At 38.2% G+C, this 27442-nt stretch overlaps 1 protein-coding gene across 1 annotated transcript in view; it reads left to right on the top strand.

Annotated features, from left to right (window-relative positions):
• The window catches only part of LOC120220520 (glypican-6-like), a gene marked incomplete at its 3' end in the record, with an annotated part of 566313 nt that overhangs the window by 52172 nt on the left and 486699 nt on the right, over positions 1-27442 (top strand). The gene's annotated exons all lie outside the window — the stretch shown is intronic.

Genomic DNA, 27442 nt, shown 5'->3' with positions numbered 1-27442 from the left:
AAGGTAATGATCCCTTTTTAGAAATAAAAATGCTGGGCAGAACAGCCTATGTGTAGTACATACAACTTGATATGTTCTGAATGACTAACGTAACTATATCCAGATCTACATATCTACTATAAACAAAGATATATGTGTATGGAAGAATACACTCTGTGTTGATAAAATTCAGCTTTTCAATTTAGGTGATCAGATCCTACCAATAAAGTCCAGGCAGATTTTATTTGATACTTTTGAGCCATTTCAAATTTATATGAATTCCAGCCTATATAAAAGAATTTGTTTCTGTGTCTAGCTTTCATTGCTTTCAGGATCAAAAGGTGAGCAGCACAGTCTGAAAATAAATGTTGAAGCTTCTTTTACATTTTCTGAATCCTTCGCTTTTGTTGGCTATAGAAAGCTGATATTTCATGGGAAAAAAAATAGCCCCTCGTTTGGAAGATACTATTTTGTGTCACTTGGATTCACAAAGAGACATTTTCTATAAGTAGTATCATCACTTGAACATGTACTTAGCGAGAAACTGAATATGGTGGAATTTTAGTTGGTACATGGGATTACTCATTTTTGTTTTATAGTGTTTGGTCTGGGCTCTAAATGAAGCAGGGAAGTTAATGTAACGAGACTCTTGGTAATCATGCAGAACCATTTGCTGACTTGGTAAGGTCCAGGTGCAAATTTGTCAAGTCATTTAAATGCTCACCCCAATAAGGAGAATTTCTATGTGACTTAAACTGTGAAAACAAAAATGCAGGTGACGGCTGCTGGATTGGAATCAAATAAAAATAACAAATGAACAAGAGAATAGAGGTATGACAGTGGACACTGGGTGCATAAAGTAAGAACTATTTCTACAATCTTTCCAGGGTTTCAGTAATAATATGCACACTGCAACCATTAACCGGTATATTCCTATTTTTCTTTTTAACAGTTAGGGAAAAAATAGAGACCATAAAACTGGTAAATAGGTTCATTTTATAGTAATCAAACAATTTGATTGAAATTTCAGTGATATTATCTCTGTAGGTGCTCAGGGGATTATATAGAAATAATGATCTTTGATGTGTCTGATTTCCAAAGCAACATAGATTGGTGGAACCCTCTGCCGCTCCCCACCACTGGAATTATCATCACCCACTCTGACTAAATGCATTTCACACCAGATTTCTGTGCATAGACATACTACCCACTGCTGTGAAAATTTGTATAACTTTGGTGAGTCATTTGTTCCAACCTTTGACAGAAATAAAACTTCTGGGAACCACACTGATCTCATAACTGTATCCCCAAACAGGATATGGTCTTAGATTTATAACTTAGCTATGAAGAATCAGCTTGCTTAGGCAAATAAAATATCTTTATGAAAATATGCGAAAGCTTGCATAAAAATAGTTTTTATTTAAAAAAGTGTACTCAATATCATGGTCAGAGACTAATTAATATCTCTTTATGGTGATTTAAGAATTCTTTGTGCATATATCTTGTGACCTAAAATACTAATTGTGGCTGGCCATGTGAGTAAAGAAACCAGTCAAAGAATTGTCCATTGAGAAAGTTAACTGGGAATCACTATTTAAAATTAGACACACGTTCGCTGCTATGAATGCTGACATGACATTGTATTGGTACAGGCTGAAGCCAGATAGGTCAACATTTTGGAACACAGGATTATAAACTCTTTACAGTCAAGAGTTTGGTGATTTCTGTCCCATCCATATCTTCGTTGCTGGACCTCTGTTTGGAAATGGGACCCGTGAGGTTATAATTGCCCGGCCGTTGGCAATACGAGCCCAAGTGGCATCCCATCGACTGTTCTTCAAGAATGCTCTTGTCTCGTGATTTCAACCTTGTTCTCTATACTTAACTATGATTAGCCAATGGCTGTTTCGTCTGGCTTTAGCCAGAAAACCATATATATTGTTACTCAGCGGGTTTCTGAGCAAAATGGGATAAGCTAAAACTGGGGACTCCCCAATGTTTAGTCTACAGTTCAACCTTTTTGCTGTATACTTCTAATTCTTGGAGCCTTGGAACAGTTTATTTTATGAATATAGTTGAAGTGTCTTTTTTCTTCATCCAGTAGTCTTTATCATTAGGCGACAGCAAATTATACCACCCCTTGCTGAACATTTCAATCCCACTTGCATTTTATCAGGTCTGCCCACCTGCCATTTCCTCTTTGGAATATTAATCCCCACAGCAATAAATATTAAGAATGAACTAATTTTCCATAATTTGCTAGTCAATTTAACATGAGTGTGAACGACCACTCCAGCGTATGCTGATGAGGAACAACATCAGTACAATGTGGGGTGGTATTTCCCACCCAGAGAGATTTCATCTTGTAAAAGATATCATTTGTTTTAGTTTATCTCTTACCCAACATATGTTAGTTTCCAAGGCATAGATATTGGAAACAAAGGACAATTGTAAAAATGTTCAGTGTACTACAAAACTTTAAAAGTTAAAATGCTGCCAATACTAAATACTATGGTATACTTTTATTAGTTCAGTTTTGGAATTCTAGTCCTGAAATGATGATTGAGAATGTTTAGTGATGATTGAGAGACTGAAAACTCGTGCTGCCATTGACAAGGCATTTTGTACCAAACTTGCCAGTAGCTTTAACAGCTTTATTATATTTCAGGATTTTTTTGTTTTGTGAGGAAGATAAAAATTGGGGTGTCCCATACCATTAACGTGCAGAAAATTACATGATACTCTCAAGTGGATGTATAACTTCTACATCGTGTGAATACTAGAAAGATGCATGCCTTGATGCCCTACCAAAGTGGCAACTCATCTTCTTTGCAAAGTCTTATCAACAGAAAGATTATTTTTATTAAAGTTTTTACTGAAATTCCAGTTAGCTAACGTACAGTATAATGTTTGTTTCAGGTGTATAATACAGTGACTCGCCACTTCCATATATCGCTGGGTGCTCATCACAAGTGCCCTGAACAATCCCCATCCCCTGTTTCCCATCCCTCACCCCCACCTCCCCTCTGGGAACCACCAATTCTCTACACTTAAGATCCTGCTTCTTGGTTTGCCCCTCTCTCTCTTCCTTTTGCTTCTTTGTTTTCTTAAATTGCACATATGAGTTAAATCTTCTGGGATTTGTCTTACTCTGACTTATTTCACTTAGCATAAAGTACATTTTTTTCTTTTCTTTTTAAGAGAAAGATTCTTTTTGAGAGTTGAGAATTCTAGCATTTTAAGGAAAAGAACAGCATTTTTATTAATTTTGTTTAAATTTTTAAATTATTTTTGAGAGAGAGAGAGAGACAGAGAGAGAAAGAGACAGACAGACAGACAGTGGGGGGAGGAGCAGAGAGAGAGGGAGACAGAATCCGAAGCAGGCTTGAGGCTCTGAGCTGTCAGCACAGAGACTGATGTAGGGCTGGAACCCTTGAACCTTGAGATCATGACATGAGCCTAAGTTGGATGCTTAACCGGCTGTGCCACCCAGGTGCTCCAGGAAGGAATAGCATTTTAAAAAGGGATGAAAAGATGTAGCTAAGTAATATCTCAGAGTATGTAAAACAACCCCAACAATGAAATTTTTATAATAATGTAAGACTCCCATAAGTATGCCCCTAAATATTCAAAGAATGTATTTCCAAGACATGATGGATACTGCATGTGTCTATACTTATGTCAAGCAGAATAAATATGTATGGAGTAAATCATAAGTAATTTAGACAGAGTGTCTTGATGTGTCTGTAATGGAAGTGAATCCCTCCCCTCCTTTTGCCGTTAATTTGCCCTAAATGATTAAAATGCACAGTTACTTTAAATGCGTAATCACCATGATTCTTTCCCTTTAGTGAAATACTTAGATGATTTTTATACCCATATTTTTTAAGTGTTCAAAGATACAGTATTTAACTTTTTTTTCAGAAGTCAATTTCTGCAATTAGCCACGTACTTCAAGATATTCTAGAAAACAGTGTATACCATATGGGTTAATAAAGGTTTATTGCTTCTTTGACTAAAATGGCTGGCTAAAGGTAGCCTTGGCCTACGTGTCTAGTTATATTTCCTGTATAAGTTCTTGTTTTGAGTAGCTACAGTGTCACAGTAGCATCACTGTTCTAAGAGAACACTTGGAGGTTAAAAAAAAACTATAAAAGGTTACATCCTTTTATGCAATGTTTGAAAAAAATCACTATCTGTAGTATTTGGAAAAACTTTGGCAGTTCTGTCAAATGAAAATATGAATGAAAATCTCTGTGAGATGGTTTTTTCCCCCAGAAATTAATGTAGTATGTATCTTTCTGAATTAGAACTGTTAACCTGAAGCCCATCAGTATATTTTTAAGGGTTGTTCAGTACTCAAGCCTCAAGTGAGTTGAGTTGTGTTTGAGTAGACTTGAACTTGGTATTGTTGAAAGTGACGTAAGATGACTTGAGGAATGAACATTATCTAGCATTCATGTTGAAAGTAGCTAACATTCCTAGTCTTACTCTCCCCGCCAGCCCTGTGTTCCAGGCACAGTGGTTTATATGATGGGGGGCAGTATTATTGATTAGGCCACAATGATCGCACACTCAGGAGCATACTTTATCACCCTGCATTTGCTTTCCTTTTTTGTCTGTGTCTCTTCTAATGAGTTACATATGTAATTAGTACCCATAGTTCTGGTCATATATTCATTCATGATTTAAGGAATGAGGTTTTCAGCTTCATTTCCCCTTGGATATGTGACCCGGGAGCACAGCGGAGACAAAGAGGATTGTAACCTTTTCATACAGTCTTATTTGACCCTTGGCCCTTTACTCTTGCTTCAATTGTTATCCATTGTAGTGACTGTTAAGTGTCTGGGTTAACCCTAAATCATGTGTTCCTTGAGAGTAAGAACTTTTCTCATGTTTTATGTATTCTGAGCTCCTAATTAAGAATCTAAGTGTGTGCTCAATAAATGGGTATTTGCTGGGAAAATTTAAAAAAATAATGAATCGTTTTAATTAGTCACATTCTCCACAGCTAGTTTTTAAAACTTATTTTCAGAGAGAGAGAGAGAGAGGGAGAGAGAGAGAAAGCAAGCAGGGGAAGGGCAGAGAGGGAGCGAGAGAATCCCAAGCAGGATTTGTGCTGTTAGCACAGAGCCTGTCTCAGGGTTCGATCTCACAAACATTGAGATCATGCCCTGAGTGGAGATCAAGAGTTGGATGCTTAACCAGCTGAGCTACCCAGGCATCCCATACCATCGCTATTTCTTAATTGAGGGTCATTGTATCTAGAATAAAATTCATGGATATCATATAAAAGGTTTGATGAGTTTTGACAGACGGGTATGTTTGGGTCATCTACTCAGGTGTTTGCAAGCAATGACGAAAATGACTTTTTATTCCAAATACATGATCAAGTGTTTGTTTATTTGACACAATGAAACTGCTGTGTGGAATCAATTGTTATTTCATATTATTATTTTATAATGACTCCAAATATCTCTATGACCCCTTCCTGAACTACCCCATTCTAGAAATAAAACCTCCCTCCCCCTCAGGAAGAGGGAGATTCTGTGAGGTGGTTTGTGGATTTCCTTCTTATATTATGCTCCACAGTCTGTGCTTGGCACCTGGTATGTCAGTGTCAAGAGACATGCCTGTCCTCAGGTTGCCTGGAATCTGGTGGGGAGTTGAGCCCATTTGTGTGTCAAGGTTAACAGATGTGTGAAAGGCTCCTGGTAGGATTCTGCACTCTGTCTTCTTTCACACCCTCCCAGGAGCTCTCACGTAGTGTAATCATGGGTGGTCACCCAAGTCTTCATTTTTGGCTCAGACCCCTCTCGATGCTTTAGCCTCCTGTATCTGACTATCTACCGGCTATTCTACTTGGATATGCCATAGTCACATTAGACATGGCCTGAGAACTCATTAGCGTCCATTACTATCCATTTCTTTTCTTCTCATTTCCCTACAAAGCCCCCCACACCCCCAATAATAAATGGCTCCTACTTCCTTTTCTGTTTCAGTTAATGGCACTGCCTTTTTACCCAGTTGTCTAATTTAGAAATGTGGGAGTCCTATTTGAGTTTTCCCTCATTTTGTAGACATAATTGATGTGGTCGCCTAAAAATACAACTCTGAAATGTCTCTGAAAAGCATCAGGTACCATGTAGTACCACCATCGCTGCCTTTATTGATTCTCACTCTCTCCACCCCTTGGACTGTGGCAGCGGGCTCATAAAGACTCTTCTCGCCTTAATCTACCCACTGTCAATACAGTGTGTTCCGTGAGAGCCTGTGATCTCTTGTCACGAGCTGTGCCTTGACTGTTTTGAACTTGTAATTCCTCACCCATGCCTTTCTCTTTTTCACCTTTGTGCATTATGCCTGGTCTCTTTCTGCTTGGGATGCTACCATTTGGACATGATCATACCTACACTCTCTTAAAGGACTGCCTTCCCGTGGTCCCTACTGAAGTGGGTGGCACAGCTCTGCTGCTTGTGCCCCTACCCCTTCTCTTCTACCTTCAGAAACAAATAATTGGACAAAGTGTGGCATTTGAGCCATGAGGAGCCAATACAGAGGTGTAAAAAGAGGAACTGGGCCAGTTGTATTCCTCAGGTGTTAAAACTTTTTTTTATATTTATTTATTTTTGTGAGAGAATGAATGATTGAATGAATGAATCAGTCAATCAATCAGAAGTAGGTTCCATGCTCTGAGCTGTCAGTGCAGAGCCTGACATGGTGCTTGAACTCACAAACAGCAAGATCATGACCTGAGCTGAAGTCAGAGCCTTAACTGACTGAGCCACACAGGCGCCCCAGGTCTTAAGACTTTTAACTGGGAGATCCCATCCCGAGAGACCCATGACTTACGGTACACTGAGACAGAATGAGATAGACTTGGATCCTTCCTGAGTCCTGGCAAGTCAAGGTTATATGGGGCTACAAACATAAGGGAAGACATGGGAGGCTGACAAAAGAGGCAGAATAAAGGGTTGGAAATTTAGCTGTCAGTGAGGAGAGACACTTGAAGACATCTGAATAGAGACTGAGTCACATACGTGTCAGTTAGAGTGGGAGGCTCCTGTGACATAGCTTCCTTGTGCCATTTATTTTCCTTGAGGTTGAATTCTTTGCTTGCTTGCTTGTTTAGTTTTGGGTTCATTGGTATATATACCCTTACTTCACCCCCCTATCTTAAAATTCCTTCAATGGGACTGTTCTTTATAGTTAAATGGTCCTAAATAAAATGGTTTTCCCTCTCCTACCTCCTTGACCTCCACCAAGATGTCACTTCCTCCAGGATTTCCTTATTCTACCACTAAATATGGATTTGGTTGTACCAGCTGTTTGCTACTGTAGCACTTTATCTTTACCTATAAAGTTAGAATATGGCATTTATGGTCTTCTGTTTATATAGGGCACAACTTGAGACTAGGGATTCTGTCAATGAAATGACTTGTATAAATGAAGACAATGGTGTGGAGCATAAGGAGTGTGGTGGTGGATGGGGCCTTTATGAGGTGGTGACATTTGGGCTGGGTCTTGCTAAGAGCAGTCCCTATGTCTTACACTAATATGGGTGCCCCCAGTTTTGGCTTGATAAAATAGAGTGTTAAGTGCTCCAGGCACCTGACCTAACTGTCCTTTTTTAACACTAAGGTATCTGGAGATGAGGGAAGGAGGTAAAGTGGTTTTCCAGCAGGAATGCATCTCAGTAGAGAGTAAGCTTGCCAGACCAGAAATCAAAGTCTCTTCCCATAATGCTGACATGGGCACTCATCAGAAAGGACAAATCTGATGATCTCATATTCAAGTAAAAGAATTTTTGAGAAACAGGCATCAACAATGACAACCTTTGTCCATCCCCCAGACCTTGTGTATACCTAGAGCTATTATAAATAAGTAATAAATTCCAGTAAGAACCCAGTCCCTTGGCCTAGCCTTCAGGGGTTTCGGGATTTTGCTTCAGTTGACCTTTCCAGTTGTTTTCCATCCTGGATCTGGGCTCATGCTGGCAGACTCCTCGGCCCTCTCCTGGGCACGTTTCTAGTGCTCTGGTTTGTTTCCTTTTTATTATCAACTTCTGATTGCCTGAGACCGAGTTTCTCAGTCTCTGCGAGTCTAGATGAGGTCTCTCTCAAGAAGCTTCCTCTGATACTTCCAAGCATATGTTATTGTCTCCTTGGTACCCCAATTGCTCTTCTTTTGTAGGTTTTTTTTTTAATTGGAATTAGTTACAGGATGCTTCATATTTGAGTTATTTTTATACTTCTGTTATTTCATCTATTAGACTGTGCACTCATGGTGGGAGATATTGCGTCTAACCATTTCGATTACAGTGTCTGGAACTGAGTAAATATTTATTGAACAAATGATCTCATAGGATCGTTCATTTCTTTCAACATCTTCTACCCATCTCCATAAAAGGGGGTCCCTCTTAATGAACACTTCCCATTTATATCAGAAATATCTTTAAGTGAATAGTTACCACTTGGAAAGATATCTGAGGGGAATGAAATGATTGTGACTTTTAACAGAATGATGAAAAATGATTTTCACCATAAAATTCAATCAATAAAACCTATTCCAGTAGAAGCCACTGTTTTTGTTTTTGTTTTTTTAATGTTTGTGGGTAATGCAGAACAATGTGAGATATAAATTCAGCCCTTATGGAAGCTTAGTGCTTAGTGGAAGAACTCATACAAATAAAGTTAGAAAACATGAACATTTGGAAGGAACAGCGGAACAGTGATAAAAAAAAAATGACTTCCATGAATTCGATACGAATTTTGTTGAACGTGTCAGCTGTTTTGGTCCACATGTCATCATGGTTAAGAATTGGGCTCTGGTGGTTGTGGTCAAGGGTAGAACCCCAGAACTGCTGCTCACATCTTCCTGGCTAGATTATTCTATTAAGATTGTGAAAGCATGTGAAGCCCTGAGCACAGAGCCTGGCACGGAATAGGCACCCATTACATTTTCTCTGTTATTAATTTTAGATTGCAAATTCATGCAGCTTATTTTAGGATGTTATATGCCAATGTCACTCGTAGAGAATTTGTAAAACTTAGTTTCATTTCTGGCTCCATTACTTTTTTTTAAGTTATAAATTTTGTGTGATTAGTAGTATCAATGAGAAGAGATCAAGCATTGTTCTTCAGGGTCTAAATTAATCATATGAGTAGTTCTTCTCTAAGCAGATATTGCATCATGTCCAACAGCCTCTTAAAGTATTAAAAATTAATAAAGCAGTGAAGACATTAATCAGGGATGGTTTCTAGCTGATTTGCATAAACTAATTAACGTCAACAGTTCCACCACACTGCAGCAAAGCATCACCTGGGAAAACCGTCACTCCCAGTGAAAGAAGGTAGTGAGTCTGCAGAGCGGAGAGGGATTCTGTCTGCAAATCCACACCAAGGTCATCATTTATAGAACACGAGTGACAACATGGAGCCAAATCACTGTGATGCATGGCTCTAAAGGAGGGCCACATCCAGGAAAATGTGACGAGTGCAAAGCCCGTTAGCTTGAGCCTTAACGGCTTTTCAGGTGGTTTGTATTTTAGCAGCGCACTGAGGTTCTGTGTCTTAGCACTGTATTACTGAAAAAAAAGTATTGATATTTATTTAGGCCTGTTGAGTTGTCTGTAAATTCTAGCAAGTTCTTTTTTCTGAATGGAGGGAAGAATAAGAATGAGGACAGTAGTGCAGAGAATATATAGAGACCAATTCCTATCTTCAAATTTATATCTGATTAAATCTTTACTTGCTTAAATTCTTGTTCCTCTATCAAGAACAATCCTGTTCAACCGGCAGACATTCCCTTAATTGCAGCTTTACTAAGACCTTCATGTATTCATTTATTCACTCAACAAATGTTACTGTGAGCCTGGTAGCCTGCTGTTACCGTCTTTGGTAGTGGGAATGCACACTTGAAGATCGTTGCTTTTAGAGTTCCCAGAGCCCAAAACTTTGTGTTTCATGCAAACAAATTATTAGCTTGACAGTTTACGCCCTAAAATGGTGACATGTGGAGATGTACTAATGCTACTTCCTGAAGGGATCTTGAGGAGGTTTCACAGAGAGAGCATAGTTTAGAATAACTGATATATATGTGCTTGACTAGCAGAGGTGAAAAGAAAGAATATTCTGGAATGGGAACACCATGTAAGTTCCTCTTCCTAGTTGCTAGAGTTACTCTCCTCACGCGTTTGCTCTGCCAAGCTTGGTGTCTTGTTGCCATTAATTTCTGTAGCTTGTATTGATGAGGGGTGAGGAAGGGCAAGAGGAAGTCCGGATGGGAGTATATTTCCTTCATAGCTTTGAATAAGATGTGTCCACTTTGCACTGGCAGGTATTTGAACATTGACTCGTTTAACTTGTTCCTCTCAGCTTTAGGGGTTTTGTGCCTCTTTGTAGCTTGTGGATAACTGGGACAATGTCTTAACAGCAGTTTGTCCTTCCCAGCAAAAATGTAGCCTTAGGGAGAGAAAGATGCCAAAACACGTTTCGGCCAGTGGATGTCCTTCCTCAGCCAATGGCATGGTTCCGTTAGCCAGATCCTACACTCACTAGTACTTCCCTTGATGTCTATAAATGGCAGCAGATTCTTCTGGGGCATCACATTAGTATTAGCCCTCACAGACTATTCATTTAGCAAACTGACCAGAAATTTCTAGTGTAAGGAATAAGATTATATTAGCAATTTCAACAACCCTGCAAAGCTTCCTCTTATGAACTTAGTTTAGTCATACGAAAATAAAATATAATTTATTCAAACTTCTGAAAAGGAGATCAAAATTAGGTCATTGTATATTTCCCTCTGTCTGTGAATATAGAAAGTGTTAAGCAAAGTGTTATGAAGGCCTGTTTATAAATGGGAATGGGATGTGGGAATGCTCTGGGAACACTTTCTTTTCTGGCTAATGGGATGTTACTATTTTAAAAACTACATTCTGAAATGTGTGGGATCTGGTATGTTTCCTGCCTGAGATAATGTATATTAATTGACTTCAGTCTTTTTGATTGTAAAAAATCTTTAATTTATACTGGTAAATGATGAAAAAGCAGATGGTCCGTCTATTTCTGGAATACTATTCAAGTGATCTGGTAACCCTTTGGCTCTATTTTCCTTCCCTAATGGACTTCCATATGGGTTGGAAGATAATTCTCAATCTTTGGAGTGTTCTTTAAGAGTAGCATTTTGTATTCAGTGAGGAGTAAAGTAATTTAGATAGTGAAATGTTGATATTATTTGTGTGTAGTGTAAGTTACAAAAGAACTTGATTGCTGTGGGGCTGAATGTCAGAGAAGAGTCCTGTGTCTCTCATAGGATCAGAGACATCTTTGGCAAGCTACAAAGAATATGCAGTTGAATGAGATTTCTGAAGTTGAACTTGTCTGCCATTAAAATCTACTCTGTGGATTGAATGCCTGCAGTACAAGTTAAAGACAGGAATTTGTTTGTGTCTGCTCGATGCTATTCCTCCTAATGCACCCAGGGCATAGAATTTGGTGAAGGAAAGGCAGAATGCTGTTGTGGGAAGACGTAGGCTTTGATGTCACATAGGTTTTGGTTCAAAATCTGATTATTCCATTTGCGAGCTTGTGAATTTCGGCAGCTTATTCAGTCCTCTTGAACCTTGGCTTTTAATGATACCTATCTCATGTGATTATTAGGAAAATTATGTAAGTTAATACAGATAAAGCATTTAGGACAGTAATGGACACGATAAGTATTATTAACGGTGATATCTATAAACATAAACTCTCGTGAGTTTTTGAGCATATCAAACATAAATACCCAACCCTTGCCAATAGCGTTCCAGCATAAAGCTCAAGTAATGACACTTTTTAGGTTGATGAAAAGTGTATGGGTCTAGTTTTCAAGGAATCAGAGTGACCCTGAGGTTAGTAGATGATACAACATGGGGGAGGAAAGAATTCCTAAATGGAATGGGTGAATTTTACAGTATTAGAAAAGTTCTTAGATAATATGATAATGGAATTAGCAGCGCAGAGTTGGGAGGATGCTAACCCCATTTTCTTAGGGTCCAACTTGGGTGAAAGAAGAACAGATGAGCAGGCATCGGAGCAAGTAATGCCCCCTCATTAATGATTGGGGCCGTGTCTATAGGATTTTCAATTAAGGTAAAAGATGGATTTTACATAAAAAGGGCTTTGAAAATGTAGGTGAAATAATTTAATATCATTGAAAGGGATTCTGAAATGCACAGTGGAAGAGAAGGTGTTTGTTGGTACATGTTCAGAGGAGAGGAAACACCACCATCGGAATAAATGCCATCATAGGATGTACATCTTGGATGTGACCAGGAGCTGTGAGGCATAGTCATGGCAACCCATGCATGGCTTTCAAATAATTTCTACTGGCTTTTCCATTGGTAGATGGCAGTTGACAGCCTTATCTTTAGGTGTTCTTTCTGTCTCTCACAGGGACCTATTCACATACCTTCTAGAAAATCTTCTAGAAAATCTCTCTAGAGCCTTCCCTACTTGACCGGCTTTGCCTCCTTTTCCTCCTCCTTCTGTGATTCAAGAAATCTCTGGCTCTGTATTTAAACTTCTACGTGTATTGTAGTTTGGGCTGTGTTTTGGAGAATATAGGGACTGTTAAAGAGAAATTATTCTGGCACTTGTTAAAACAGCAAGACAGATTTTATTAGAGCTACTGCAGGAGAGGAGAGAAACTTAATTATAGAACTGAGCTCAACTCCAAATACAGCAAAGACAGAGGGGATTTGTAGCCAGTGGGCAGAGTGAGGGGGTCAGTGGATGGAAAATTACTAAGAGTAACTTGATCAGATATCAGGGATGGGTAGTTGATTCTTGCTAAATTGGGCTCAGCAAGCCAAAGCCAAGGTGTAATGTAGAAGAGGGCTCAACGGAGACCAGTTTTGTCAAGAAAGGAGTTCTCTTCACTTTAGAGAGGTTCTGCCCTCGCTGTTTTGGCAACTTAACCTTTGTAGTGACTGAGAAATTCTCACCCCACCTCATTATTCACCCTCCGTCCTTCATTACTGATCTTTGGATCCTGGAAACACATGAAAGGATTAGTCCCCATTCCTTGTTTGGGATCATGAGGTTGGAGTAGGTCATGGGGATGGGATTCAGATTATTTACATTTGAGTGAGAGCAGTAATTCTTAACAGTTGCTGTCCATGAGCAACTCCTGGGGCACCTTAAAACAAAGCCAGCAAATATGAGGCCCAAAAAACAAAAAAACTGACCTCACCTCACCCCAGGCCAATTAAATCTCTGGAGTGGGTCTAGGCACCAGTACTTTTTTTTTTTTTTAATTTTTTTTAATGTTTTTTATTTATTTCTAGGAGAGAGACAGCGTGAGCAGGGGAGGGTCAGAGAGAGAGGGAGTCACAGTTGAAACAGGCTCCAGGCTCTTAGCTGGCAGTCAGCACAGAGCCCGACACGGGGCTCGAACCCACGAACCGCGAGATCATGACCTAAGCGAAAGTCGGACGCTTAACCTACTAAGCCACTCAGGCGCCCCAAGGCACCAGTACTTTTTGACGAACTTCTCCGGTGATCCTGATGAACAGTCAGGGTGAAGGTCAAAGATACAAGGACACACAGGCCTCGGCTGTGGATCTCACTTGGCTATCTTATTGGGACCACAACGGGTAGTTATCGTTAGGACAGTCTGGACAAGAAACTGGCATTGTCTCTGCCCCGCTGGGATGCTCTGCTGGGTCCTTTATTCCTGCTGTGCTTGAAGTGAGACTCTGTAAAGTGAGTCTCAATTTGAAAATCTGTAGGTGACTATAGCATTAATCACCTCCCAAAACATTTAGATGAGGGATCGGAAAGCAAATTCCTTATCATATATTTTGTAAGTCACGTGAACTCATCAGTAGGATATCATTTAACTTAACCTTCCCAATGGTCTTGTGAGGTGGGCATTATTATTCTCTTGTTAGAGAAGTTACAGGATTTGTTCATAGAGACAGAATAACTGAGGAAGCTAAAACCCTTCCTTTCTGATGTCCAAAGCTATGGCATGTCTGTCCTTGAAAAAGCCAGAGTCACTACTGAAGAAAGAGTGCATTATGCCTCCTCTTACTTCTTGAATATTATTTCATCCTAAATGACTGTTCTTTTTTACATATGTCTTTTCTCTTGTTCTAGTCACGTAGCCTTACATTAGGACCCACAGATGTGTTATGGATGACTTAACAGCTCTGTTCTTCTAAACTTTTCACATTGCATTTCATATAGAAAAGTGCTCCAGATTCGATTTTAGTTTTCTCATATTTCCTAAATGACTTCATCAAGCAATCTACTTTCCAGATTTGTTTTTATGTTTCTCATATTTTTCTAAATGTGCTTATCAAGCAATCAACTTTCTGTATCCCATATGCACTGAACTATATTAAAAAATAAATATTAAAACCAAAGAGCAGAAAGTACAGATTACCAAAAAATTAAGGTAGTCATAAATGTGCTTCTTTCCCATGTAAATGAATGGAGGGTTAGCATATTCAGTTCATGCTATGTTTTGAATATTAACAAATGAGGTTCTGTCTATGCTCTGCATAACATAACTTGAAGTAATCATGTAGTTGAGTATCAGTCACATTTCAATATCTAGTTATTGAATGCCTTTTGTTAAAATGTACAAAGCGGAGATATCAAACAAAATAGTTATTATTTTGTGGGAGAAAGTTAAAATGTGGATACTAATGGTCACAAGTTCTGCATGTGATGGAAGCTGATGATGACAGTTTAAGTTCTGAGTTTCAAAGGTTTTTTTATTTCCTAGAAATTTTCTTAGCAATTTCTGATGGTTATGAGTGAGAGAATTGTACTTATTAGCCAACATATAATTAAAATAGAACCAACTTCTTTTACCAACTGTTTAGTTAGACCTTGAATATATTCAGAAAAATCTTTTATTTAACTGCTTGATGGATCTGATGACCTGTCTTCTTGGAAAAGATTTCTAAGAGGACAGTGGAATACTTAACTTTAAATTTTAAGAGGGAAAGTAAACAGATTTGATGCCTTACCATTGGAAATAAAGTTGTTAAATAGTTCATATAGCTGATCAATCTAAAGTTTCATTTCAAATAAACCCTTTCTCTTAGAGAGTGATGTGAAACTGATATTATAAAACAATTTAATTTACTTAAGGTTCAAGGGAAACTCAGTTCATTGAGGTATAGGATTAAAAGGAATCTTGTCAAGTCATTTAGTCTACCCATCATTTTTTGAAGTTATAAGTGTACATTAAGAACATACTATATGTTTGAGAAGCTGTTCTCTCTGATCATATAGGACTGAGTTCTCATTACATATTGCACAGTACATATTTGTTTTTCTTTTGAAATATGTATGTCCTCTTTCAAATGTCAAGTTCCAGGGGCACCTGGGTGGCTCAGTGGGTTAAGTGGCCAACTTTGGCTCAGGTCATGATCTCCTGGTCTGTAAGACTGAGCCCCGTGTCGGGCTCTGTGCTGACAGCTCAGAGCCTGGAGCCTCCTTTGGATTCTGTGTCTCCCTCTCTCTCTGCCCCTCCCCAGCTTGTGCTCTGTCTCTCTCTCTCAAAAATAAATAAAATGTCAAACTTCAAGTTCCAATAGGGCATGTCCCTTTGTATCCCTAGCGCTTATTACTGGTCCTTAGAAGAGCAATAAATCATTTTCAAGTTTTATTTTTTATTTCTGTCTTAAAATATTGCCCGTGAAAGACTTACCCTAACTTCTCTTGGTAACCAGGTGTGGAATTTTGCTTACACTTAACGTAACTATTCCTTCTGAATTGCAGGAAAAGAAACATTTTTTTAAGAAGATCTAAATTTTTAAGAAGATATTACATATATGGCCGTAGTAGAAATGTAATTCATTGTATGGGTAGAAATATGGCCATATGTTTGCCTGATCAACCTAAAGCTTGCCTGCCCAAAGTGGTCATGTCTTCTCATGGTTATTTCACAATTATACATTAATATATCATAATCTGGCTCTTCAGCTAATTCAGATTTACTTATGAATCATACAGGAAGTGGGATGAAATGTATCTTTGCTTAGCTATCTTGACCACACAGGAAGTTCAATCAGTGGTTATTTAAAGTGCATGGGGAAAAGTTGAAATATTTATGACACTTTAAAAATAGTCATTATAATAAATTTGCTAATTATAAATCATTTATTCCTGTGCAAGAAAAGAGACACAGGTGAGGTGTGAAGGGCTTTTTCTCTTAGCTGTATTATATGAACCCAGAATGAGTTTGTGTGTATTATTGAGGATGGTTTTAAAAACCACTATACAAATGTTATAAACCAAACTTCCCTCCTCATCGATTATTAAAAATCATGAGGCTTGGGTAAGAAAAATTTTATAAAAGTACTTACTTTAGTTGAGAAGTGTTTTTGTCAGACAAAAAGTTGCTTGAGGGCATAAGTTATGCCTTGCATACATAGTGCCTGAGACGTAATTGCTCGTAGTAAATCTTCTGATGTTGGTAGAAGTTGTTAAACCAAATTTAAAGAAATAAATCTATAGCTATATATAATTTAATTTCCAAAACTATGGCACAGATAAATAAGGCTTGACTTCATTTATAATCTTAATTAATTTATATTCTTAATGTTTCTTTATGGTATTTGGCTAAGAAATATAAGGAAGAAAATTGCAATACTATGTTTTAGATGCATTTCCACTGGGAATACTCATGATCACCGAGCAGTTATCTTCCTAAGCATTCCCCTGTGAGAGATTGCTGCTTTGTTCGTTAGTTCATTCATTCATTCATCCAGTGTCTGAGCATTTATTAAGTAGGTACTATTGTGAGCAAAGTACTATCCTGAAACAGTGGATGGATTCAGGCATTTTTCTCCTTTCAGAGACATCTTAGTTTCTTTCCAGAATACTATGCGGTTTATAGGCGAATTATACCCCAAAATTCTTATTTACAACATTAACCGTGCTTTTACAAAATATTTTAAAAGGTCTAAATGTTATAAATGGTGACTTTTTAAAAGTCATAGAGCCAATATGTTAATATGTAAATATCTCTGTTTTCCATAAAGAATGATTTTAAGAACAGCCGTTTCACTGTATGACTTGGAATATAAACATAAGGGTAATTCATGATATTGCTATTTTTCTTGGTTGATATGAATATACCCCTTCATGCTTGTTTTCATTTTTGGAGGACTGATTTTAATAAGATTACATATATCAAATCACTTTGAAACCACTCTGTTAACATAATATATTATAGTATGCAATATGATATATTTATATATGTATTTTTCTACAAATGAAGCCTTTAATTTAATAATATGACTTGTATTTTAAACTGTAATTTTTATAGGCAATTTGGAATATACATACTTCAGTATAAGCATAGTCATACAGAAAATATATGACTTGGGAGAAATATACAGGAATGTAGTAAGCTATAATTATTTTCATGATGCCATAATTTGGGGTTTTTAATTTTTAAAATAAATATAGGAGAAAAAAAAAGCCCTGAATGGTTAGGCAGTCCTGTGGGGATTTTATTTATTTAGTAATGCTACTATTCCTTGGTGGTTCTTCTTACTCCAACATAAATTCAAAGATATGTATGGTGAGCCCAGGTCCAGCTTTGCCTGGGAAAGCTCCGGTTTATACTTGTGCCATATTTATTAAAAATATCTACCTGCACTGTCAGAAGTGCCCTGGTTTGGATGATGACTGATAGGGTCACTGTAGTCACAGAGCACTTTGTGAGAAGGGTTGTTTCTTTGTGAACTAGCTGTGAAAGTTGACAATACTACCTTAGATTCCTAGGAAGCCTGACTTGACCAGTGACAAGGGTGAATAAACGTTTTGCACCGTCTTATCGATTCATAGATGTCCAACTCCCCACTTCTGTCTTCCTTGTGAATAGTCGTCTGGCCTCTGCTTGGATACCATCTGTGACAGTTCAGAGGCAGAAAAGTACAAGTTCTTTCTGCTTCTGAACTGTGCCCTTAAAGGCTCAGAAGGGCACCGGGGCAGAACAATACCCAAAACTCTTCAACCAATTGTCCGTCCAGTCAAGGAGCTCCTCCAGGCTCCGTCTTCCTGCTCCTTTATTCTGCATTACTCTCCTCTCAGCTTTGGGTTTTGAGCTTCTCTCTATCATTGAAACGTTTCCAGATGAAGGTCCATGTGAATGGGGCAGGTGTATTAGAGTTCTCCAAACAGCGGTGCCCGGGTGGCTTAGTCGGTTGGGCGTCCGACTTTCGCTCAGGTCATGATCTCACGGTTCGTGGGTTCGAGCCCCGCGTCGGGCTCTGTTCTGACTGCCAGCTCGGAGCCTGGAGCCTATTTCAGAGTCTGTGTCTCCCTCTCTCTCTGACCCTCCCCTGCTCACACTGTCTCTCTCTCTCTCCTAGAAATAAATAAAACATTTAAAAAAATAAATAAATAAATAGAGTTCTCCAAACAAACAGAAAACAAAAATATATGTATGAAGAGGGGGTTTGTTATAGGAATTGACTCATGTGGTTATGGAGACTGAGACGTCCCACAGTCTGCCGTCTGCCAGCTGGAAGACCCAGTGGTGTACTTCCGTCCAAATCCAAGGTCTGAGACCTGATGTTAAGTCTCTGAGTCTGAAGGCCTGAGAATTGGGAGCTCTGATGTCTGAGGACAGGGGAAGATGGATGTCCCAACTCAAGAAGGGAAATGAGGAATTCGCCCTTCCTCTGCCTTTGTGTTCTGTGTGGGCTCTCAGCAGACTGGATGATGCCCACCTGTGCTGGAGGGAGAGGGCAGATCTCTTTACTCAGTCTGCTGATTCAAATGCTAATCCTCTCCAGAAACACCCTCATAGGCACCCCTAGAAATCATGTTTCACTGGCTCTCTGGGCATCCCTTAACCTGTTAAGAGATACATAAAATTAACCATAACAGTGAGCAAAAATAGGTTCGCTCAAAGGAGTCCTTTTATGTCTTCTTCATATCTGTGTCACACTCTTTGAGTGGATGCCACTGGTTTGTAATGACCAGAGACTAGAGTGGCTTGGCTATCCTCATTGCAGACCTGTGTCTTCTTCTGCAAGCTTTTCAGATGTTCTTGAAGACATTCCTGCAAATGAAAAACCTGTGTATAATTTTTTGATTTTGGAAACTCACTCTATTCGTTAAAAAATTATATATTTTCCCATGGTTTTATTATGGAGTGAATTTTTCAGAAATGCAGCTGTCATGTAAATGTGAGAAAAGACTATGCTTTGTGTTCCATCTTTTACTGGACATTATTCACTATTGTAACAAATCATGCTACTGATGGCTGAGCTGCCTTTGGTACTAGAATAACCAGTACAACACATTGTGTCTGGCCTCTCGTTACTGTCATGGCCTCCTTGTGAGGTCTGGCCCAAGTATTTACATAGTCAACTACTATTATTTTATTACAAACAACTTTTAAAAATTGAAATTCCTTTTGTGTTTTATAGTTAGTACCTTTTACTGATTAAGAAAAATGTATATGTGAGATAGGTTATATTGTCTGTGAATTTCATTTCTGATATAAAAGGGGATTGAGTCTCAGTTCAGCACTACTGAATCATCACTGCCTTAGTGATGATAAATCCAGACCTTAACCGTGCCCTTTAAACCTAGATGTCCAGAATCTGGCATGATAGGGCAGGGCCAGCTACCCCTCGCTGTGTCTAAGGAAGAAATTCACACAACCTTTCTAGCTCAGAAAGCTCTGATTTTCAGATAATTCTTTTGCCAGGGATGAGATATGGCTGGCTGCATCCTCCATCCATTTATTTTACATTTTCCTTATGGAGACATGCAGAAGATTCCAAGATTTGCTTCCATGAGGTGATTCTTTAGATATTTTCATATGGCTGGCATCCAATTTATTCTAACCTTCCTATGAATGCTCGAAAGGCCCCGCACATCTCAGTCATAGAGGGAGGCTATTCTGGTTCAGACATAGGACATTGTACTTCCATTACTGCCAGCAAAGACAACACTGTTTGTTTGGCCTGGTCATACAATAATAAGGTTGGCAGTATTGCTATTAAAAGCAGCCAAGGTCTACAAAGTCTCTTGGAATTACTGTGCTTGTGCTATACTTCCTTCAGATCTGTAGGGTTAATTTTGTTATGCCTGGAATGTCCTAGCAGCCCTTAGAGATTGTCTCTTTGTAAACAAATAGCCACATAAATAGAGGGATATGTAGTCTCCAGTTTTTGTTTTGCATCAGGTGTCTGGCCTGTATTCTAAGCTGGATTGCTAACAAAGTGGTGATAGAAATTGTGACAGATTCCTAATTGGATGCAGTCTCGTGGTTCAGGCACAGTCTAAGAATGTGCCCTTATGAAATAGTCACCTGGATGTCTGCTAACTGTTGAAGGTTCCCGGGCAGGAAGGTCCCTTGGGCAGTCAGGTAGAAGAGTGACTTTTAGCCTCTGATATTCAGGAGTGAAAAAGAAAGAGAAGCCACAGAGAAAATGGGTATTTTATTGGAATGCCTGAGGAAAGTTCTGTGGAATACTTGTTGATTGCATGTGAGTGATAAATAATTCATTCAGAAAGTTACTTTGGCTTCGAAGATACCTAAGCATCTGAATTGTATTGCCATTTCACATCTATCTTATGTGAAATTGGCAGTACCTTTGAAAGCATTACCAAACCAAATAGCTTTTCAAAAAAGAAAGCTGGTTGCAGGGTCTCTTGAAAATGATCATTTTTAACCTCTGGTAGATTCCTTTTGTTGAAATAGATTTTTTTTTCTTTACTGCTTTTCATTGTTCAGCATATTTCCTCATTATTTGTTTCTATCTTACGTGTCAATAGATCCCAAGGACGAATTACAAATCACATTCCCGTTTATATGATGTGTGGCCAAAGGATCTTATTTCCAAGTCAGTTTCTTTTGGCACTGTGAGTTGCATATACATACTTCTTGCTTCCTACTTGAGTTTTTAACTAAGCAAGAAAGACTGAAACAGAATGTCAGTGGCTTATTTGTCTTATTGTTATTATATTATTATTGTTATTAGTTTATAATCCTATAGCTTAATCTGTTTCCTGCTCTCTTTTCCTCTTTTACGATGGTTTGACATAATATCATGCAGCCTCCTGATTGCGGTGACAAGCCTGTACTGTTCTTCCATCGTTAGATAACAATCTTCTCTAATTTGGTAACCTGCTTTAAATTCTCGAGTCACTATCCCTATACTGGGCCATTTATTAAGGAGGTGTTCATTGTGGCTAGCACAGTCAGTTAAATGAAGAATAATTTATTCAGTTGAGCACCTTGAAATCTTTAGCTTGTTTAGAATACTGTAGGAACTCAACAGTTGTTCCACACACTGGTGTATTATTTTGCCTTCTCGAAAACCTGATGTGCCCAAGAAGATTTGCCCCACCAGTGGATGATTTGATTGTAATGATGTCTATTTGGCTCTATAAACTATACTGAAGCCATCTTTGCCATGCAGTTAGCAATGTAATTTAGTCTATGATGCTATTAGGTTATAATGAAAGAGATATTAGAGACATAACCATTTTCATATTTAATAGAGAAGCAATGTGTTCCAAGTAATGAAGTTAGGACTATAACCTGCCATTGTCAGCACATGTTAACTCTGTTTTAGAAATCCTTTTTTAGACGTAAGTAAATATAATTCTGTAATGTTCCTATACTCATTATGATAGGTGTTTGCTATCACATTTTTGACATAGTAGCATCTCGGTCCATTTATTTGACACAGCCCAAGAATAAAAACAACCCAAATCAAACAAACCAAAACTTAGAACCAGTAAGCCTTGAAACAAAGTAGTGTTTCTTCTCCCTGGATAAGTAAAACCAATCCATTCTTTGAATGCCAGATAGCTAGGACCATTTTGTATATTTTCTTTTGAAATAAGATGGGAATGTTTTTCAACCCTTTCTCAACTTTTGGTTGGATTATGAGAGATCACTTTATTTTTATTTTTAAAAGTTTATTCATTTCAAGAGAGACAGAGCAAGCGGGGAAGAGGCAGAGAAAGGGAGAGAGAGAGAGAGAGAGAGAGAGAGAGAGAGAGAGAGAGAATTCCATGTAGGCTCTACACTGTCAGCACAGACCCCAGACACGGGGCTCAAACTCATGAGCAGTGAGACCATGACCTGAGCTGAAACCAAGAGTCGGACACTTAGTTGACTGAGCCACCCAGGTGTCCCGAGGAATCACTTTAAAGCGTGACCATAAGATAAAGCACTTGAGATGACCTACAGTGTGCCTTTCAGCACTTGTGAGCTCTTCTCCAAATATGCTCTTACTGAACAGTTACTACATATTAAGGCATTTCAGTGTTAAAGTGGACATTTTCTATCCACTTCCATACAACCCATGTAAATAGCTTCTTGCACATACTCTTTCTTTTCTGTTCATACACAAGCATACCTATAATAGAATTCTATTCTCTAAGAATTCTGTAAATGAGGGGATTATACTACATATACTGTTCTCCAGATGGCTTTCTCACAACATTATACAGTGGGAATTTTTCTGTATTGACACATACTTCATTCTTTCTAAGGCATGCCTTGCATTATTTTATAATGTGATTTTCATGCTCATCTTTAGATTGTTCTAGATTATTTTCCCAGTTGTAAGTTTGATGCAGTTAGATGAAACACAGCCATTCTCCGTGTAGGAGTTGTCAAGAGAATTCTCTCCTGGTTTTCCTTGTTCTAAAATGTCTTTTTGTGGTGAGTTCTGATGTCAGCAGAGGTGGACAAAGAAAACTTGTAGATAAGCTGAACTGCATAGAAGTAAGATTTTTTTTTTTTGGCTTAACTTTTCACCCAGTTATTTATTTTGCTCTTTGAAGTAACACAATGGTAAAGAGTCAGATAAATCAATGATGATACATGCTTTTGAACCTAGCCATTGTAGGTGAGCCTGGTCTGGAAAACAAATCCAAAATCAAAGTAATCACATCAGTTAAGCACATGAACCCACCCTCTGACAGTAAACATAGATTTTAGCAGTTCATGAGTAGGAAGGGCGAAACATGGTGGAAACAAGCATTAAGATCACAAGACCACACCTGGGGTATACACTTCTATCTTAAAGTTCCCACATGGCACTCTTGTGTTTTTCATGACCCCGTATATAAAGTGGTAGCTATCTGTTTTGTCTGTGGTTTGAGAACTAGACTGTAGTTCAAGAGATATTGGTTCTCTTGTACCTTAGCTGCTCGGAAGGCCACAGAATGCTTAATGGGCGTGACTGCACCAGATCATGCAGGGTGGTGGCGTTCAATGCAGAAACTTGGACCTGCTTAGATAGGAAACAAGGAAGGGTGTATGCGTGTGTGCTGAGAAATGAGGAGGCTGGGAGTGATGCGGTGACATAATCCGTGTAAGTAGTTTGTAAAGCCAAAGATTACATGGCTCAGTTGCTGTTTTGGGTAACCTGCATCTGACGTTGATGAGAATCGAGACTCATGTGCAGTGACAGTAGAAATAGGGAAGGAAGAGTTTGAGAGAATTAGAAATAAAAGTTGAAAACCAGCATATTGTCAGTTTGTAGGATCATTAAGGTACTTTCATTTCCTGGTTAGTTTTAGGGGTCGTGAGAGGGAGGAGGCATCTTTATCAAGTAATTAATTATGTCCTTTTTTTTTAAAAGGTTATTTGAGATTTCGATACCCAAATTTTAAAATATTATATATGCTTAAACAATAATTTTGTTTTTTCTTGCTTAAAAAAGAACTGTGTAGTTTATTATCATTCTAATTCTGGTCAGGAATTTTCTGAAGACTAATTTTTTCTTGCCATCAAAAATGACTATGGTCATATTGTGGAGAATTGTCATAACTAATATAGTCTGTTTCCCAAGGAAATGATAAAATATATTCCTGGAAGAGAATAAGTATATAAAATCACCATAGTGAAATTATATTTATTAATTATATTGCTTTTAAAATTACTAAATTATTAGCTTTTAGAAATTAAAATCACCACCAATTAATAGATAAGGTTGTACATATGAAATCATTTAACTAATGATTAGTTACATTTTTTCAGAAGCATTCGACAAGGAAATTATTCATTTTTAGAAATTTAAGTTAATCATTGAATATTAATATTCTTTTTAGAATTCAACATTATTTCCCCAGAAATGTACCTGAGATTGGCAGTTAGGAAATTTTAAGAATGCATATTTTTTATAATATATAATTAAGATATTTATTTGAGGAAATATTTGTCCTTCATTTGCTTTTCGCCTTCACCTTTTATATAATTAGTACTAACCACTGTTTGAGGGATTGGAGAGTCTCCCTCTCCTCTTCCTCTGTGTGTACTGCTTTTCCTGCGGACACTTTGTCGATGACATGTGTGAGTGACGTATTTGCACAAAGTGCTTTTGCCTGGGCCTCTAGCTGATGTGTTTACACATTAGAAAAAAAAAAGGAATTAGTAACACTCATCGTGTTCTGTTGTTTATTCATGACCAAAGCAATTCCAGTGATGTCTTTTTATAAGGACATCCTTCTTCACATACTTGAGGCCATCGTATTTTTTTAAATGTTTATTTTGAGAGACAGAGCAAATGGGGAAGTGGCTGAGAGAGAGGGAGAGGGAGAATCCCCAGGAGGCTCCGCACTATCAGCTCAGAGCCTGACATGGGGCTGGATCTCACAACCTGAGATCATGACCTGAGTCAAACTCAAGAGTCAGATGCTTTTTTTTTTTTTAAATGTTTTATTTATTTCTAGGAGAGAGAGAGAGACAGTGTGAGCAGGGGAGGGTCAGAGAGAGAGAGAGTCACAGACTGAAACAGGCTCCGGGCTCTGAGCTAGCTGTCAGCACAGAGTCCGACACGGGGCTCGAACCTACAAACTGCAAGATCACGACCTAAGCGAAAGTCGGATGCTTAACCGACTAAGCCACCCAGGCGCCCCAAGAGTCAGATGCTTACCCAGGCCACCCTGGCTCCCTAAGACCATCACGTTTTTAAATACAGCCTTGGAATGTTGAATGTACTTGGTTTATTCTCTTTCTGCATCCACAGTGTGTTGCAACCTTTGCTGCTATATCTAAATTCATTATTAGAATCCTTTTTAACACAAGGCTCCAGGCTGCAATTCCCAGTTGATTAAAATTATTATTTGAATGGGAGACAATTTTTTATTCATGCCCTAAACCATTACAAAAGAAATGGCTTTAGGTAGGTCCATTGTCTGAATATAGAAATAAAATCAGCATTCACACCTGAGTTGCCTTCTGTATGGGCTATCATTATCCATTCATGGTGTACTTTTCATAGACCAAGCCTAGTGCTTGAGACACAAAGAAGCCTAATATTTCCCTGATCTCAAAGGGCTCATGATCAAGTGTTGCAGGAGGACATATAAATAAATTATAGTGTGAGGGATGATTGCTGTGAAGGATAATTTGAAAACATGCTCTAGAGCATAGAGGGAGAGAACCAGCCAGACTCAACCCATATCTAAACCTCTGTCTTCATTGGAAAACAGCATCCTTTAAACGGAATGATTTCTTCAGCAAACACTAAATGATAATTAAAATAAAGGCACCATCATTTGAGCTCTCATTACATGCTCAGCACTTGCAAATAATTAATTGTTGAACATCTCTCTAAGATTCACAATATTCTAAAGTATCTCCTCTGGTTAAATCAGAGTTATAAGTCTTTTCCCCAAAATCAGTAAATCAGAATCTTACACTGTTACTGGGAACTCGTGGCTTCGAGGCTTGTTTCATTGTTCAGCGTATACTTTAAAATACTTTACTGTTCTGAGAAGGTGTCATACCTTGGTTTCATTTTTAATTTCTACAGCGTGTACACTAAGTGCTTAAACTCTCATTATCTGATCTACATCTGAGGAGCAAGTTATGTTAGTACTTTAAGCCATTCTCATTAGCAAGGCAATTTTGACAGCATTTCCAAGTATATAGACCTGTATTATAAATGTTAGGGGAAGTTTAGAAGTGTAATGGGAGAGGTGGTCCCTGCTCTTTCCTTCCTGTTATTAAAAATTGGTTGTCTTTTAACATATTCATGGGATGGTTTATATGTGGCCGTGCTTTTAGAAGTCAAGTTCAGGTTTTAACAATCCTTTTATTAGCATTTTTTCCCATTAAAGACAGAATTCACACATACTAAGTCATTTAATAGTGCCTAAGCATTCATTATAATTAAAAATAGTTTGTAAATTCATTGGGCATCTTGATGTTTATCTGAACAGAAAGAAAGTGACTTAATCTTTATAAGTAGCTTTGATTAGCTGGGGACCTCTCACGATTCTTCAGGTTGCTGAATGTTACTCAAGGTTGCCTTCACTTTTTTGATAACTAGGCCGTCTTTAGAACTCACAGTACGTTTTGGTCAAGGGTAACCCTATGTTTTTATGAGAGGCATGCTTTCCTTTTTCTTGTTTTGTTTTTATTTGTTTTTTGTTTTCTTAGTTGGATTTATGAAAGCTTTTAATTTGAAGGGAGAGGAGTCCCCGCAGAAGTAGTGCTAACTGTCTATGGCCCTTATAGTTTCTTTTTTATTGATTCTAACAGGAAACTGACTGGATCATGGTGAATTCTCAGTTGCTTTTATTAAAATTACCAGTGGAGAGTGACATGCATGAAGTAGGTTCAAACCTTGATTGAAATCCAACATCAAATATTTCTTTTTGTTATAAAGTCAGTCTTTTTTTCCATTCTGGATTTTTCTTTGGCTGTTATGTTATGATAAACCCATCTGTTCTTTCAGCACATGGTAAGAGATTTCTCTATGGCAGTGTGGAGGATGCAGGAGGAATGGCAGAGGGCAAGGAAAGCCACTTATTCATAATGCTTTTTGTCATAGTCTCGTTCTCTTGTCCCATCACACGTGCCTTTCTGCCTGTGAGTTATTATGTGGCATTGTCATTCCATGAGGGAGTACTAGCTGGGAAGTTTCTGATGGATGCCAAGGAGATGGAATAGTGCTCTGTATTTTGTATGTGACTGATAGATTTGGTCTCCAGAATTGTAGAAAGTGAACACTTAGGTGAGAGTGGTCATTTGAGGCTTCCTTCCTTCCCCAATAACTAAGGAAATTTAAGACTTCTTTTCGGTGGTTTAGTATATGTGCTGCCGAAGTGAGGTCCAGAATCATTCTAGGTAGTTGAATTGTTCATAAATAAGTGCCAGATTTCATTTGTTGGTTTTTGTTGCTTGATGCTGATGGATCACCCTCTACAAAGATGAAAAGTTCTTATCTTCAGTCAGGAAGGTGAACAAATAATATGACTGAGTGATTCTTTTCTGTAATAAAATTCAGACAACTTGATTATGTTAGCAGTAGCATATTTTCTGACATAGAAAAAAGATCGAAGATGACAGTTAAACACGGCAGCCTGGGTAAATGTGTTTGCTTCTACTCCATCCTGAACACCTCACCAAAATGATTGGAACAAAAAGGATAGGAACACACATGAATACAAAGAATTGGATG

The sequence above is a fragment of the Hyaena hyaena genome, unplaced genomic scaffold, assembly GCF_003009895.1.
Source record: "Hyaena hyaena isolate Hyena2069 unplaced genomic scaffold, ASM300989v1 scaffold_703, whole genome shotgun sequence".
NCBI lineage: Eukaryota > Metazoa > Chordata > Mammalia > Carnivora > Hyaenidae > Hyaena > Hyaena hyaena.
Note: the sequence above shows the minus strand (reverse complement) of the source record. Positions and strands in the feature narration are given on the sequence as shown.